Source organism: Nyctereutes procyonoides, unplaced genomic scaffold, assembly GCF_905146905.1.
Source record: "Nyctereutes procyonoides isolate TBG_1078 unplaced genomic scaffold, NYPRO_anot_genome, whole genome shotgun sequence".
NCBI classification, from domain to species: domain Eukaryota; kingdom Metazoa; phylum Chordata; class Mammalia; order Carnivora; family Canidae; genus Nyctereutes; species Nyctereutes procyonoides.
Window position 1 is genome coordinate 3,757,507 of NW_026575133.1, and position 13,004 is coordinate 3,770,510.

Here is a 13,004-nt window from a genome sequence, read left to right on the forward strand (position 1 = left end):
AAGCACTTTGCTAACACGAATTGATCTTTTCAGCACCCCCTTGTGAGACAGCTCAGTACTGCTAGCCCTACTGAGGACATGAGGCTTTGGGAAGATCAGCTACTCAGGTTAGGGCCACGACTGGTGAGTGATGGATCCAGATTAGAACCAAGGGTCGATGACACCAGTTGTCTCAGCCTCCAGACAAATCTCCAGAGTGGTCCCGACACCCCCACCCTGCCCAGAATGTCTTGGAACAAATCCAGCCTTCTGAAGGTTTAAATAGAATGGATTTGTCATCTTTAAGAGTGGATTGCTTATAAATCAGCTACTGTTTATGGAGCCCTTATTAAGTGCCAAAAGCTGGGTACATATCATTTAGTACCCACAATCCCCACCCACCTTCTGTGATATCACTACTATTATTATCATTGTATGCATCAAAAAGCTGAGGCAAAGAAGGATTAAGTAACTTGCTTAAAGTTGCACAGCTAGTAATTGCTAGAGCTAGGATTTAAAACCAGGCTATTCTGCTTCAGAGTCCTGATGAACCAGCCCGAGGGTGGGTGAGAGGGACCTGGTTAAGCAGAATTACTCTTTGAAAAGTTCTGCTTACTCCCAGGCAATTCATCATATGCTTTGCAAGATTATTTCTGGAGGTAAAGGGATTGAGGGTGGGAGGCTGTCAGCTACACTGTTCTCGAGGAATGAGAGTGTAAACTAAAGTTGTTGGTTACTTGATTTCCTCTGGTTTTACCCTTAGTTTTCCTCTCCCAGCCTAAAAAGGCAGAAAAACCAGTTCATCCAATAAATGAGTGTGGGACCTATGTGCCATGCATTGTGTTTAATTATGGCACTCATTCTGGTGGGGCAGAGACACACTTAAATAATTGTGATTTGGTGGGGAGCATTATGACCACGGATGATGAGAGCTCACTGGGAGGACGATGCAGAAATGACTTGGTCCAGAGAAGTTTTGTGGAGGTGATGTGAGTTGGGTCCTAATGAAGGTGGAGGAAGGAGGGAATGGGCAGTTTAGGCAGAGAGCACAACATGTGCAAAGGAAAGGACATGTGAATAACATGGATGTTTGGAGAGGAACAAGGAATTCCTTCTGCCTGGAGTTGGGTTTCTTGAGTTAAGTGGGACAGATTTGGTCCCTGTTGCTCGGGATGAAGGACTGGCTCATGAATTCTAGGATATCCCTGAGAATGTAACTCTTTGTGACATGTGAAGCTAAAATCTTGATGTCCTGCTCTTGAGTGGAAAAGATGATTTGTTTAACCAAGTTTTTACTATAGGTAAGGCACTGTGCTGGATGCTGTGGACAAGTGATATGGAGCAATGGAAAACAGTTTGGGTCTAGAAGGGGAACTGAAGAAGGCGCACTGTGCCTCTATCACTCTCTTAAGGGAAAAAACAGCTTTGAAATTTAAAAATTTAAATTAAAAATAATTTTTTCCCCCTGTTCATCTCTGTTCCTTATGAGCACAACCTTGTGTAGTATGCATGCTCTCTCTCCTTGGTTAGCCCATACCATTCCCATCCATTTTATGCTTTAATCCTCATGATTAACCAATGAGGTAGGTGGCTTTGGTGGGTCTTCGTTTTACAGATGGGGAAATTGGGGCTTGGTGAATCATCTAAGGTTCTATCTTGTATAATGGTAGAAGTTCAAGGTGGCAGAATTTACTAGACTAGTCCTCAGTTATAGCTCTGAGTAGTCAATCTCAGATCAGGATGAGCATATCATCACCAAGCCATTCCCTCCAAGTGGGCACTGTGGCATTGGATTGTTTAGCCATAGAAACCTTGAGTTCAAGGGGCAGATAGAATAGCCCTTGTGCTGGAAAGCGAATTGTAAGGATGTGGTGTGTGTGTCTGGTGAGAGTGCTGGCATAGCTCACAGCTGGATGATCAGATGCTGTGACCTCACAGCACAGAGGCAACAAAACAGTAATTTCTGCCATGTCTTTTGTAAGGTGGCGTTAATAACAGTTGAAGGAGAGTTTTCTGGGCTCCTAACTTAGGCTTTGGGGGCCTGGTGTTCCCACTGTGCATCAGAGTTCTTCTCAGTTCTGCTTTTCCTCATGAATTAGATGGGGGCTGACTGTGGATACCCTGCCCTCCTATTGTCCTAAAAAGTCTTATCTTTGCTTTAGTTGATGCCTAATACTCATACATTTCTAGATAGTAGCAGCATTTATTAATGCTAGTCATGAGGGAAGGATCTAAGTACCTAAAAGCCCAATAAAATTTGGATCCTTCTGGGATTATCAGCTGAAAGTCACAAAAGGAGAGAATCCTCAAGTTAGGGGTTAGCAATCAGGGCCCACACTTCCAAGGGGTAGGCTTCTTTAGTCCTTCCCTCCTGAGAACATTTTCTCCTCCATGTTCCATGCCATATGGGTAATTAAGGTATTATACTAGGAGGATAGTGAAACTCCAGGGAGAATGTAAAATGTCCCTCAGCAGAGGGTTGTGTTTTTTTTTTTTTTGTCTTCTCTCTCTCTCTTTCTTTCTTTCTTTTTTTTTTAAATATGCCTTGTTCAAACTCTGGATTTGAAAGTGAGGGTGGTGATGTCCATGCCCTAATCGCTGAGCAGACAGGCCATGTGCAATCCCTGAGTCTGAGAACCAGATATCCTACTAGTTATCCAAGGACCACAAAGGGTCATGCTACTAAAGCAAAGGACTTGGCATTAGGAACATCTGTCTGAGAGGCACTGTAGTTTAGTGGTTGAGAGCTCAGACTCCAGAGCCAGATTGCCTTTGTTACAACCTCAGGTTTGTCACATATTAGCTTCACAGCTTTGGGCCTCAGCATCCTCCCGTGTAAGATGACGGTGCTGTTACCCGGGGTGAGATGGGAAAGGAAAGAAGCCTCAGTTCTTTTCGCTGCCACAGTAAAGAATCACAGGACAGCAAAATGAAAGCAAAGCAGAGCAAAATTCTATGGAAGAACACTTTAAGAGAGGATTGGGCCAATCAGGAAAGACGAAGGACCCAGAAACTCAAGGGTGTGGGCTTACATTAGTATTTTCTTTTGGGTGGATCCTAGGGTCGCAACATCTGACCAATGGTATAATAATTGGCCAACTAGTGTGTCCTTTCCCAAGATGTATTCAAAATACCTGCTAGCGCAGTAGGAAACCACAACATATTTCTATTCTAGAGACATAGGTCAAGAAGGAGCAAGGTGGAGGCTTTCTGCACATGTAACAAGCACAACAAACTTAACTCTTCCCCTGCGGGGATGCCGGACCCCAAACTGACTGTGAGATGGGTGGAATGGGGTGGTCCTGAGGTGGTCCTCGGCTGGGGGTCTCTGTCAGGATGTCTGAGGTCCACCCTCCTGTGGCTCATGCCTGTCTTCCTGCCTAACGGTAGTAATAGATGGTACCTTGGATGGTGGCGTGAGGATTCTCTCAGATGAGACGGCTGAGCTTTGCACAGCTCCTGACACACATTAAGCACTGTTAAATGTTAAGTGCTGTTATTTACTAGAGAGAATCCTTTGTCCTCTGTGTGTTTCTTTTCCTTCCTTAGGTCCTTGACCTCCTCCCTAGTTACATTCCTGAAGCCAGCTGAGCTAGCCCCCTCCCTCTTCTGGTCAGGGGGTGCAATGGAAAAGCAGCTTGCACAGGGCCTATTTTTTCTTCTGTATTGTTATACAGCATCACCTTAAACCAATACATGACAGCTCATTTTAATCCAAGAGCTGAGGGCCCTTTAAACCAGCCATTCCTTATTTATTCTGTTTATAAAAAAAAAAAAATCAAGGTCCTTTGGTTTCATGTTCGTTTATTGTATTTTGTAAGGCACCGAGCACATATTGGATGCTATGTAAATGTGAAATACTCTAACAATAGTAACTGAGACAGATGAGAAACTCAAGGAAGCAAAGTCACCATTTTGAAGTTAGCTTTTTATTGATGGGTTGAGTGATTTGGAAGAGACAATGTGGCTCCAAGGCTAAAGAGCCAACAGGGATTCAGAGGGCAAAGGTTTGAATCTCAGTCACAGCAGCAGCTCTGGTAACCCCAGGCAGGCAGTTTCCTTTCTCTTGACCCCAAATTCTCCCCGAGAATACTGGGCTTAATACCACAAAACCATCTCCCAGGGATGTTAAGCCAGGGATGCTGTATGTGGTTGTGCAGATGGTACACAGCACACCGAAGGAGTAATTAGAAGCTGAAATGTAGTCTATGCTCCGTTCATCAATCTGTGCACCCTGGTGATGGGCTGTGTCCACCTGGAGGAAGGAGCACTTTTTTTTTTCCCCTCATTTGCACAAAGGTACTATATAGGCTATTGGAGGCCCTATATGAAGCAATGTGACATTGATAGGGCATAGGGCTTAGCACGTAGAATGGATGAAATTGTTTAACACAGTTACCTACTATATGCCAGGCCCTATTCTAGGGGGTTGAGGATATGGAGATGAGTATGACAACCTCTGTCCCTGGGTCCTCTCTTTCCTTCACCAGCCCATTGTCCCCTACATGCAATCTATCAGCAAGTCCTGTTGACTCAATCTGCAAAATACCTATCAAGTCCACCTACTTTGTTTCACTGCCAGCACTTTGTTTCATTATTTCTTACCTAGACTATAGCAACAAATGGGCTCCCACTTCTACTGTGGTCCAACAAACAAAACCAAGAGTGAATAATATCAAAATGTAAATCAGATAACATCATTCCCTTGTTTAAACCTTTTTGGTGGCTATAATTTAATCCAGGGTCCTTACTGTGGCCTCAAGCCCATGCACACCTGGTTCTATGCACACCTCTTCTTGTCATCTGGATCACTCAACCCACATCTGTCTGAATTAGTCAAGGTTTTCTTGAGAAATAGGAGTCAATAGGATATCTATCATCTATCTATCTATCTATCTATCTATCTATCTATCTATCATCTATCTATCCTATTTATGTGTATGTATATATAAGAGATTTATACATTTTTTATATCGTGAGGACTTGGTTCCCGTGATTGTAGAGACTGAGAAGCCTCACAATCTGCCTTCTGCAAGCTGGAGACCCAGGAAAGTCAGTGGCGTCTGAGTCCAAAGGCCTGAAAATTAGGGGAACCAATAGTGTGAATCCCAGTCCAAGAGAAGTAGAAGACCAACAGACCAATATCTCAGCTCAATAGATAGGCAAGAAGGGAATGAATCCTCTCTTCCTTTGATTTTTGTTTTATTCAAAGGTTTAGCAGATGTGATGATGCCTGACCACATTGGAGGGGGGAATAATCTACTTTACTGAGTCCACCAATTCAAGTGCTAATCTCTGCCAGAAACTTCCCTTGAAGACACACCCAGAAATAATGTTTAATCTAGGCACTCTGTGGCCCAGTCAAGTTGACACAATTAATCATCACACCATCCCAGCAAAACTGATGATTCTGTCCTTCAAACAGCCTAGCTGTCTTTTGTATAACTGGATTCCTTCAGCTGGGACACTTTTTCCCTTGACCATCTCTTTCTCATCCTTGATGCTCGGTGGAATGATCACCTCAGAGAAACTTTCCTAGCCCACCTTGTTAAAGTAGTATAGTATTTCCTGTTCACTACCATTTATTGCCAGGATGCCCTGTCACAAAGCAGCCCAGCTCAATCTGTAAGTATAAAGGTTTTTGTTTATTTTCTGTCTTACCTGCTAGATTCCAAGCTCCTTCACGGTAGGGACCATGCTTATTTTGTTCTCTACTGTATATCCTTCAGCATCTTGCTAGTCTCTGCCGCACGGTAATAAATAACAATAAATATTTGCTAAATGAAGTTGTTACAAGGAATTCATCTAATAGGGGAGTAATCACCACAATACAATGTAGAGATGCATGAGATGATAAAGGCAGTAACTTGCTGGCACACTGACTCTCCAACAAACACCCCAAAGGCCATGATTTGTCATTTATTTCCAAGGTTGTGTAAATACTCCCATCACAGTTGATTTCAAGCTACCAATGGTTTAGAAACTGAATTGCAAAATTCCTTAGTACTTAACAGTTGGTTCTTCAGACCTGGTGTGATCTGGGTCTAGCATTTCACTGGAAGAGAGGTTGGCATTGGGTGCAATGAAAACCCAGGAAAGAGATAGTAGTTCATCTTGGGGGAGCTCAGCAAAAGCTTCTTGGAGGAGGTGACGCTTCATCTGTGTTTTGAAGGATGGGTATGTTGACTCAGGCCCTGATAGGCCAATATTACACTGGCTAATGTAGCCCTGCTCCCTGTAGCCCACTTTCAACCATCCTGTCTCCCCTCTGCTTGCCTGGGAGTTATCAGCTGACTCAGCCCAATCTTCGGAAAATCCTTCCATGTGGCTGGTGTTCTCTTGGGTTTGCTTTTAGTCCAACAGAGGAGAGTCAGACAGGGTAGAAGTTAGTAAAGGGAGAAGGAGAAGGGTTTTCCAAACAGAGGGACAGCTTTTGCAAAGGTGAGAGAGCAAATGCAATCCAGTAGTTTGGTGAATCTGGATATCTGTGTGAGGGAGTGGGAGGAGATTAACTCCTGATAGGTTTTGTTTGATAGAGGGAGGAGCATATGCTGATTCCCATCCTGGGCTGGAGCAGGCAGCAGAGGGGAAGGAAAAGAGACTGATTGCTTTTCTTGCCTAATTGTTATCACAGCTGGTAATCGGTGTTGTTGTTATCATTGTTGGTTTTGTTTTTTGGTATGCAATCATTTGATTAATATCTCTTTCAAGAGAATGTAAGCTCCGCAAGGACAAAGACTATCTTGTTCATTAGTATTTTCTTAGCACCCAGCACAGTACCTACTGTACAGTAGGCAATAAAAAACATCTTTATTAGATGAGTCAATCACCTGGGAACCTTTAAAATTTGCCTATGCCCACCTAACCTAAAATAAGAGATACTACATAAGTCTCCCTTCTCTGAACCTCCTAACCACAATATGGGATGGGGACAGTGGGGAGAGTAGTGGGGTTGGCATTCTTGTTTTGTAAAAGCTACCTAAGGGATCCACCTCCATACCTCTTCCCAAATCCAATCAAGTGAATCCTTGAAAGGATATCACCAAGAGTATGACATAATTAAATTTACCATTTACACAAATGGGCCAGATGGCAGTAGGGAGGACTACACAGAGGTGCTGAGGTGCTGAGATCAATAAGGAGGCCAGTGAGAGAGATGATGCAGGTCTGAGTTAAATCACCGGCAGTTGGTGTGAAGAGGGAACAGATTCCAGAGGTGCTTGGGAGATACTCTAAGATACGGTGACCATTTGGGCATGGGTGGAAGAGGAAGCGAGAGAAGGAGGAATCTAGGTGGGAGGTTGGAGTGATTATTAGTGAATGGGGGCAGAGAGTCGTTTACTTTTCCAACTGCTACATCTGAGCTGCCTGTGGGACACGGATGAGGAGGGGCCCTCTATGAAGCTGGGATTTCAAATGTGGAGCTCAGCCCTCCCCTGCCCCCAACCTTCACTCCATTGCCAAGAACTCCGGAAAACACTCATATTTAAGAGATTGGTTAGAAAAAGAATCCTTGAAGGAGACACTGAGGAGGATGGCCTGAGAGGAAGGAAAATCCGGGTAGCAACACAGACAGGAAGCGATCGAGAATGTCCAGCAGCCTCAAATGGTGGCTAAAGGTGAAGTTAGAAGACCTGGAAATTCCTGCCGTGAGTTTGGCAACGAGGATAATAATGATTGGCAACAAGGGCATTTCCTGAGGGGGGCAGAACCCGCCGCGCAGAGCACACAGGAGGCACTGGAGGCGAATTAGATCGCCTTTCTCAAAAAAAACTTGGCAGTCAAAGGAAAAGGAGGGATGGTGTGACTGAGCGAGATGTGAGCGGGTCCGAGCTCAGTTTGCGAATGAGAGGAAGGGGGTAGGGTGGGCAGCCAGAAGCGCAAACGCCTTCCCACCCTCGCGGTTGGTGCCAGCCCTTCCCCCACGTGACCCGGAGCAGCCCGCGCCGCGCGGGCCGCGGACGGACTACAACCCCCAGAAGGCCCCGCGGCGCGGGGGCGGGGCGGGGCGGGGCGGAGTCGAGGCCTGGCGCGCGCCCCAGCGGCGCGGGCGGAAGAGCGAGAGCTTCGAGGCGGCGGCGGAAGCGGAGAGCCACGGCGCCCCCGGTAACGAGCGGCCCCTCGTCCCAGTCCCTCCCTCCCTCCACACCCCGAGCCGCGGCTGGCGGCTCCCGCTCCTCCCCGCACACTTTGGACAATACTTCCTTTCCCCTTTTGTCACCGGTATTTCTCTTCTCTCACGTGACGCTGGGGGCGGGTCTGCGCCTGGGGCGGAGGTTCCTGGCAGCTGCGGCCCTTCGACCCCTGCGGGCCCGGGGTTGCGGGGATCCCCCGAGGCCCAGTTGTGCCAGGGGCTGCGTGCCCGCCTTGGGCCCTCTTCCCAAATACTCTCTGCGGAGAGGACAGTTCTTCCCCGGGTTTCAACAGGTACTGAGCGGGTCCGTGGCGCCCCCCCCTCCCCCGCCCCGGGGTTCCGGGGCTGTGGGCCACCGAGGCCACCCCGAGAAGACCCCGGGGCTGCTGGCGACTTCGCGGCTGCGAGCCGAGCCTTCCGAGTGGGTCCGCTCGGCCGGCCGGGAGCCCCGGGCTGGGGGCTGGGGGCTGGGGGCTGGGGGCTGGGGGCTGGGAGTGAGCTGTCTCTGCGGGAGGAGTACTTCCTGGCTTTCTTGGGCGGCCCTCGGAAAACCCCAGGGCCGATTATTAAGTTTTTTCTTTTATTAATAAAGCCGCCTCTCAGACTTGGGAAAGGGAAGAGGCTATAGGATTTGGGCCCTAATGTTCTGGGAGTCTTAGGGTTGTCACTTGCTGGACTTGTGATCTTTTGTAGCCCGTTTACCGCAGCCTCGGTTTGTGTGTCTGGAACATGGGGATGATAGGCTTCGGCCTGCGTGCCTTTCAGCGTTGGGGGCTTCAACAGAAGTGGTACGTGTGAGAAAGCTCGTATCGGACACAACCTCACCCTCCTCCTGTCTTCAGTCTCTGCCAGTTGTGATTTTAAAACCACATTCACGCCTTTGTGAACTCGATTATAAAGATGACCATGCTCTGTGAAAATCAAATGAGTTAGTAAATAGGAGGAGGCCATACACACATTCTTAAGCCATGTACCTGTTGAAGAGGTGACATTAAGGCCCTAGCCCCTGTGGAGTCCATTTTCAACTGCATCTGGATTTTAAACCCTGCCCCCTGAATTTGGAAACTTCCCTCCCTGCAACACACCCACGTGTCTACCCTTTTTGCTCTGTTCTAACCTTCCTTCATTACAGAAGTGCAAGTATCTCAGCACTTAACAGTTTCTTAGTTGTGTTAAATTAATGGCCGTCTCCAACAGGTCGTGTCCCCACCCCCCACCCCCCTTTCAGATACTAACTGGTGCTAAATCGGGCTCTAGTTCTGACACAATCCCTCTAACCTCGTGTGCATACTAGCTGAAACGTTGGGGTTATCTTCACCTAACTCTCTTTCTTCATAGTTAGAATTCAGAATATAAATAGCCCATATTCCAGTCTTCTGGCAGTTAAGATCTGAGACTAAGCAGTTGGCTTTTTGTCTTACTTTGTGACTTCTGCATTAACTTTTGGCCAATTAGTTGACCTCTCTAAGCCTGTTTACTAGTCTCTAAAATAGATATAATAACATTTACCTGCCAAGGTATCTATTAGGATTAAATGAGATGTGAATATAAGGAGCTTAGTAGTGCTGGTACTAAGTGCTCATTATTTTGTTGTAATTGTTGACTACGGTGATGATCAAAAATGATAATTTAGGTAATGTATTTCTCGAGATTCTTTTTTTTTCCTGTAAAATGAGGTAGCTATTCTTAGCTCAAAAATACTGTAAATAGACGTTCTCAGATTGCAGGTTTTTTTTTTTTTTTTTTTTTTTTTAGCAATTGCACTTTATATAAAAATTATATTACGCTATTTTTTATTTTTAGAGGCTTCCAAATGCTGTTGTGAAAAGATTGTTGTTGGGATGTGCTTTGGACTGGTGCTTCATTTGTAACCTGCAGTAAGAATGTGGTTTTCTGTCTGCACATTGTAGCTTGTAGTAGAAGTTATCTGTGTTTATGATTTAGTGACTATTGACTAGAAGAGAGTTTTGTAGAGCATTTTTTGTCCTTCCCCTCACCCCTGCCTTTTTTTTTTTTTTTTAAGTCAGACTATTTGACTCCAAAAGTTAGTTTAGTGGGTAGGTTCCAGAAGGTTTGGTGACCTCGTTTTTGAAGGTGAAAACTTTTAGTGATGTTGGTATATGTGCATTTGCAAGGAGTGAGAGTTTAGAGAAACCAAAAGAAAAGTCTAATAGAGAAAACTGATTTGTTGGTCAAAGCAAAATCTTAGGGTTAAGAATTGAAATTCTTTTTTTTTTTTTTTAGTTCCTGCAAATGAGTGTTGACTACAAGATTTCTGCAGACTCAGATATTTAGGAAATGTTTCTTTTACTGTCTTTTTGAATGTGGTATCCTCTGGCTCTGCCTTATAAATTACATCCTTACTTTTTTTTAAAGATTTGTTTATTTATTTGAGAGAGATGGAATTTTAAGCAGGCTCCACCATGCTCAGCGCGGAGTCTGACGCAGGGCTCAATCTCACTACCTGAAATCATCACCTGAGCTGAAACCAAGAGTTGAATGCTTAACCAACTCTGCCACACAGGCACCCCTCATTCTTGTGTTTAGTTATGAATCAGCCAGGTAACTATTTTTTCACTATAAACTTTTATACAAAACTATGGCAGTAGTTGCTTCCATTAAAATTTAGTGTACTCGGGATCCCTCCGTGGTGCAGCAGTTTGGCGCCTGCCGTTGGCCCAGGACGCCATCCTGGAGACCCGGGATCGAATCCCACGTCGGGCTTCCAGTGCATGGAGCCTGCTTCTCTCTCTGCCTATGTCTCTGCCTCTCTCTCTCTCTCTCTCTCTCTCTCTCTCTCTGTGACTATCATAAAAAAAAAAAATTAGTGTACTCTGTTGTGTGATTTTTTCTTTTGTTTTAAAATTTTGGTTCATGATTTTTTTTTTTTTTTTTTTTTTTTACCTAGAGAAGTTTTGGAAGGTAGGCTCGTTCTCAGCTGTAGCATCTAAGTGTATGTAGTGGATATGCTCAGTTAGTAATGACTGTGCTGAATAGTTCTGAATAAAAACATTTTGTTGATTGTCATATGTCCCTAAGGCATGCTCTCGAGAGACTATATATATAGGGTATCGTGGAAATAATCTAAGCTTGGAGTTAGATCAAGGTTTGAATCCAGGCATAATAGTAATTTATGACTTCGATTCATATTTTCATTCTGAATTCATTTTCCTATCTGTCAAACAGGGATAGTAATATCAACCCCATATGACTGAAAAGATTAGAGATTATTTGTGTGGTGTACTAACCAGCCTTAGCAAAAGGTAGATCATATTATTATTACTTAAAATTTTTTTATTATGTTTTTCTGATAATCACTGCTTTGGTAATACATCTGCATTCATTTCCCTAATGCTTTACATGATTAGTGTTTGTGTGTGTGTGTGTGTATATGTATGTATGTATGTTTGCTTTGTTTTGTTTTGTTAGCCAAGGTTAAGGTTGTTGACTGTGACCATAGAATCCTGAAACACAGCAAAGCTAATTGGCCCACATGTTTGAATCTATGACCCTGTCCTCATTAGCTCCATAAGCTAACTACTCAAAAAATAGCTCACCAGAATGAATGATAAAACTGATATATTGTTGATTTGGCACTCATACACTCATTAGACAGAATTAAATGAGTTACTACCAAGTAAAAGTATAGATTTTTAATTATAAACCTGTATAAATATAAGACTAGTTCTCACACTTTGTATAAAACTGGGGACCTAAAGGATGATCTTTGACAGCCACTAACCTGATTTATAATTTAGACATTTCTTTTAGTTGTTGGCAGTATTTGTTGTAGACTTCCCACTTATAGAAGTGAGAAGAAATGAAACTAGGCTATTCATATCTTGAAAGAGAACCTTCCTTTTACTATGTCACCCACCCGAAAATGTGCTCTTAGCTAGTGGAGAAAACATTTAGAGGTCCCCATTAATGAGCTCAGCAGGATGGATGATGCTGGTGTATTCGTAAGAGTTTATTGAATTACAGAGAAATCCCAGTTGTCAGAGCTTTAGATAGAAGAGAAGTTATAGGGTGTTGCTCAGCAAGCTCTAAGCCTGAATTTGAAGCAAAACATAGACCAGTTGCTCCCAGTCGTGGTGTGTATTTTTCACCTGTCTTACGCTAGTATTCTATATAGCTTTCCATTCTTCAAATTCACTCTTCAGTTTTATTAATATTTGTTGTCCCTCTTGTGTCTTTTTTTTTTTTTTTCCTTTTTATGTCAAATGTGGGATGTCAGACTAGGGATAAAAATAGAGAAGCAGGGAAGCACTGTTGGAGACAGCAGGTTCTGGTCTTTAGTATTGTGAGGGTCCTAGATTATACAGGTTAACAGATGAATACGACGATACAGATTTGTGACAGCTCCTGACCATTTAACTTGGCCCAGAGGCAAAATAGGGGCAAAAGGTATGTGGCACTTGTTAGTAGGAGATTTGCTTCTTAGAAAAGAATATATGCATAGTTCTAATATTGACTTGTAGTTGGACTGTTTCAAGTTCTTTACTATGGAATACCAGAAGAGTTTTTAAGAAAGAAAAGAAGCACTTGGAGATTATTTGTGTGCTCTCAAATTTATTTGTTTGTTTATTTATTTTTTAAAGATTTTATTTTTTTATTCATGAGAGACACAGAGAGAGAGGCAGACACAGGCAGAGGGAGAAGCAGGCCTCATGCAGGGAGCCTGATGTAGGACTCCATCCTGGGACTTCAGGATCACGCCCTGAGCTGAAGGCAGGTGCCGAACCTCTGAGCCACGCATGGATCCCATGCTCTCAAATTTATACCAGTAGTTCAGTTTGTGTTTTCTTATCTGTAAAATAGGGATAATAATAGCAATCCTGCTTGTTTACAAAGATCAGAGGCAAAAAGTAACAATGTTTTGGAAATGAGG

General features: G+C 44.0%; 1 protein-coding gene across 2 annotated transcripts in view; it reads left to right on the forward strand.

Annotated features, from left to right (window-relative positions):
• Positions 1-8,011: 8,011 nt before the first annotated feature.
• Positions 8,012-13,004, forward strand: part of R3HCC1L (R3H domain and coiled-coil containing 1 like) — an 85,868-nt gene continuing 80,875 nt past the window's right edge. The window contains exon 1 of one of the 2 annotated variants that reach the window (XM_055299820.1): positions 8,012-8,085. The gene's annotated coding sequence lies outside the window, so the exon portion shown is untranslated. Of the gene's footprint in view, positions 8,086-8,270; positions 8,407-13,004 lie in introns of those variants that run through there. The other variant, XM_055299819.1, reaches the window with a different exon arrangement.